Source organism: Palaemon carinicauda, chromosome 39 (assembly GCF_036898095.1).
Source record: "Palaemon carinicauda isolate YSFRI2023 chromosome 39, ASM3689809v2, whole genome shotgun sequence".
Lineage (NCBI taxonomy): Eukaryota > Metazoa > Arthropoda > Malacostraca > Decapoda > Palaemonidae > Palaemon > Palaemon carinicauda.
Window position 1 is genome coordinate 8,835,312 of NC_090763.1, and position 5,000 is coordinate 8,840,311.

The 5,000-nt window shown below is 34.5% G+C and overlaps 1 pseudogene; it reads right to left on the reverse strand.

Moving 5' to 3' along the window:
• Nucleotides 1-4,560, reverse strand: part of LOC137631253 (uncharacterized) — a 5,311-nt pseudogene extending 751 nt beyond the window's left edge.
• Nucleotides 4,561-5,000: the final 440 nt, after the last annotated feature.

Consider the following 5,000-nt stretch of genomic DNA (forward strand, 5'->3'; position numbering starts at 1 on the left):
TCTGTCAGTAAGTCCTATCTGGTAGTATCCTTTCATTAGATTAATCTGTGTGAGAAAGGTCGCATTACTGACATTATCAATGATGTCCAAAATTCTAGGCAAGGAGAAAGAGTCTTTAACTGTAGCTGCATTAACTTTCCGGTAATCTGTACACATCCGGAACTACCCATTAGGCTTTGGTACCAATATGCATGGGGATGCCCAGGGTGAAATGCTAGGAGTAACCAGATTATGCTCTACTAAATAGTCTACCTTTGCCTTTAGGATTTTTAACTTTCTCTTGGAAATTCTGTAAAAGTGCTGCCTTAAAGGCGAGAAATCTGGTTTTATTACCACATGATGTACACCAGTACATTTACCTGGGTTATCTGTAAAGATATCCTTATAATCTGAAATCAATATTTTAAGTTGCTGGGAATGTTGCCGATTATCAAAGTTTAGATATGAATATAAAGAACCTAGTATGCTAGAATTATTTGAATCTTCCCCAGATATAATCACTTCCAGTAGTCAGAATTATCAGATTCAACACTAAAGGAATTCTCAGTTTTCTCTTGTTGTAAAACAAAATTACATACCTCCGGAGTTTTTCTTATGAAGGGTTTCAACCTATTTACATGAACCATCTGAATTTTCTTGCGACGGTCAGCAGTATTTATCACCTAATTCACCTTTGATACTTTTTTAGCAATGGTAAAAGGTCCCATATACTTTCCTCTTAAAGGGCTACCAGAAATAGGATGGTACAACAACACTTCAATCACCAACTTGGAAAGTTCTTACCTTAGATTTTTTATCATGAATGAATTTCATTTCTTCTTGTGATATCTGGGCAAATACCTGTATTCTAGACAACTTGCTCTTGAATGTGGTAATAAATTTTGATGCATTAAATACTTCTTCCTTCTCAAAATGTCCCAGGATCCTATCTTTTACAGGTGTCAGCAAAGTTCTAGGTTTTCTTCCAAATATCAGTTCGAAAGGGCTAACATCAGTAGATTCATTCTTGACACTTCGTAGTACGTACATGAGCATGTCTAGCTCTCTATCCCAGTCATTACCTGTACTGAACACATAATTCCTGATTAGAGATTTTACAGTTTGGTGTGACCTCTCTAATGCTCCATTAGTTTGAGGGTGATATGCAGTAGCTATAACCTGTTTCAGATTAAATGTAGGCAAAGTCTCCTGAAATACCTTACTTATGAGGTTAGTTCCCTGATCACATTGAACTTCTGCTGGAAATCCAAATACAGTAAAAATATTAAGCAACTGTTTGATAATCACCTTAGCAAAAATATTTTTTACTGGAACAGCCATGGGAAAACTAGTAGTTGGACACATTAAAATAAAAATGTATTCATTACCTTTTCTAGTCTTCTTTAAAGGTCCCACACAATAATTACTTTGGAGAAGGGTTCCTTTGGTACAGAAATAGGTATGAGAGGCGCTGGAGGTATTGTCTGGTTAGGTTTACCTACTTGTTGGCAAGTGGCACAAGCTTTAACAAAATCCTATACATCTTTCTTCATTCCAAGCCAGTAGAAATCATCAGCTAATCGTTGGTATGTCTTGGTATGTCAGTATGGGCTAAGTCCAACAAAGATTGTCTGTAGACTTTAGGTACCACTACCTGGAATTTATCACGCCAATTATCCTGAAAAGACATTTTAGGAGGTTGGTAATGTCTCATAAGAACCTTATTTTCTAGATAAAAGTACAGTGTTTTACTATCTTCATCTGATATGCCTCTAACTTTCTCAAACAACTGCTTAACAGAATCATTTAAATGTTGGGCTTTCGCAAAATCTTCAGTAGGAATGTCAAGCAGGTCAGTTGCCTTACTTACCTTGCTAGGGACAACTTTACTGGGTATGACACCACTCTCAGGTTCTCCTTGAGAAGCTTGTGGCCTAGTTACAATGTTACACTGGGTTTTTACATAAGTTTCAGGAGATTGTATTATCAGACTGGTGTGTACCTTACCTTTGGCCAAATCATTACCCATCAAAATGTCCACCTCTTTGCAAGGGAATTCCTTATCCAAGTATGCAACTTCCACTATTCCATCAGCATATGGACTAGTCAAAGGAATAGTAACAAGGGGAAGTACCGATTCACTTGTAAGATCCGAAACTGTAATGAACCTGTTTGTAGGAGTGATAAAGGATTTAATATTAGAATTTACAATAGTTTTACTTGATGCTGAATCACGAAGAATAGTGACAGTATTATTTTTTACCTTGCCTTGACACTTGAAGCTATCAAAACCATCTTCCTTTACTGCACAATGCATGGTCTAAGTCAGTTGGTTTAGATTTATCATTTTTCCCCGTATTAGGTGAAGAGTTTGTTTTAGGAGTTTGTTGGCGAGAACCTTTGCCCAGAGGATTAGGACAATCTTTAATTAGATGTCCCAGTTCCTTACAAAATGAACATACCTTGCTATCGACGAAAGCTTTCTTTTTAAGTTATCCCTTATGAATTAGTAAGTATTCATCCGCCAACAAAGCTGCTTCCTTGGGTTTCCTCACACCTCGTTCCTTAATATACATAGCAACGTTAATTCGTATCTTACGCAAGAATTCTTCCATCAACAGGAGAGACTTCAAATCTTCATAGTTACTAGTACCTGCCTAGTCCAACCATTTCTGTAATTGCTTTATCTTCAGATTACAAAATTCCAGGAAAGTTTGGTTGGGTGTCTTGAATGAATTGCGAAATTTCTGCCGATATCCTTCTGCTGCAATAGAATAAGCATCTGAAATAGCTTTTTTCAAAGTATCATAGTCATTCTCAGTAATCATCTGAGTAACAATATGCTCAGCTTGTCCTGTGAAAGAACTTCTAATTATTAGTACCCATTTATCCTTGGGCCATGCTAAGGTCTTGGCAGTTTCTTCAAACGCTACAAAGGTCAGGTTCTTGTTCGTTAAACACGGGTAAGAGTTTTTTAACCTTAAGACACATTGAAAGATTCAGGAATATCCTTTTCCTCCTTGTTTTTCCTGCAATCTTATCTTAGCTAGCTCACGTTCTTTCTCTAGTTCTGCCTTAGCTAGCTCAAGTTTTTTCTCTAGTTCTACTTTAGCTAACCTTTCTGCCGATTCTATTTTTATTTTCTCTGCTATTTCTAGTTTTACCTTCTCTAGTTCTACATGCTCCCGTTCTTTCAGTAATTCTGCCTGGATTAGCCTTTCTGCCCATTCTATTTTTACTTTTTCTAGCTCTACTTGCTCCCGTTCTCTCTCTTTCTGCTCATGTTCTTTATCCAAGATAATTTTATTTTCTCTAATTCTATCTGTAATTTTAAAACTTCTACTGCCGAATCCTCCCTATTTATTATACTTAAGGGCCAATATTTACTCTCATCTTGTGAAATTATATTTTTGTCTATCAGGCATTTCAACATTAGACCTAAGATTTCTTTTTTTCACAGCACCTGTCGTTATACTAATCTTAACAGCCATGGCTAAAGCCAACAAATCAAACTTCTTGGCATACTGCAAACCATGAAGGTTTTCCTTCAGATTAGTCGTAAAATGTTAAGCATCAAAAGAAATAAATCCAAAACAATAGGTTCACAATTTGAATAAGTACAGTGCAATACTTAATAAGCAATACCTGATAACTAGTAACCAATTTCATAATACATTCGTGACAATGGACCAACTTTTAACAAGCATTCTTCTTGTATTACAATGTGGCCAAATTCAAAAGCATATTAAATATGAAAACAAGTTTCCTATACCTAACAATGATGATACCTGTGCAACTACAAGTATGGGACGAGACTAAATCTCTGAGATACCTATGAAAAAGGTATGTACCTGTAATTCCTAGACTTCCCTAGATTACAAGTGATGGGATTTCAATACCCGTGACGTACTGTGTTAGCTTATAAGTGCCTAATAGGGCGTTAAGAGATTCATTCAAAACTCCAATGAGACGTTAGGAGAAAAACTAGGCTGGCTATAATACCGTGAATCCTAATTACACAATTGGTTCATTAAACACTAGCTCCATTACAAACTCAACACTTACGTTATGAATGAAGTGTGAAGCCTGGCTTACTCTTGAAGTATCAATACTGGAAACTACACCCAATCACAGTGTTTACAAAATACGTTTACTCTTAAAATGTATCACTTTTCATTCAATTAATGGTAATACAAACTAGATATATTTAGCATTTAAATTTATCAAATCCCGACAAGGCCCCAAATGTGACGTTCTTTAAACACTGCCTTAATTTTACATGATGGCAGATGTTACTGCAAATGTCTTGTTCACAATCACTGATTCAAGAACGGCACTTAAAAAAAGAATATATTTAGTGATTTTCACACACTTTACAACTAAATATTACGATGGTAATAAGTATAAGATGGTAATATACTTTTCAACCAAATTACACTGCAAACGGGATGTAGAAAATACAGCAGGTAAAAGGTCTTAAATATAATATATAAAGTACTTACATATTATATACAACACTTAACTCCAAGCAATAGTAATGAAGAAGTAATTCAAACTGAATCAAAAAGTGAACCAGACTCAACTCTGGACGTATAATTTAAGTCTCAAGTAAACTTAATTTTAACAAAAGGATACCGATACATGAGAAGATAAAAAAAATTCCATGGATTAATATCCCAGGCGATGCCACTGGAGGTTTAAAAAACATATATCTTTAGTAGTCAATAGATGGCGTGGAGTATAGGGACTGCAGCAACTCTGATATGGCAGAAGATAGTTGGCAGATTAGCGGACGAAAGAATTCTTAAAAAAAGAGGGTTGCCGCTCCTCATATATAAATGTATATATATATATATATATATATATATATATATATATATATATATATATATATATATATATATATATATATATATATACAGTATATATATATATATATATATATATATATATATATATATATATATATGTATACATAAATATATATAAATAGATATATATATATATATATATATATATAT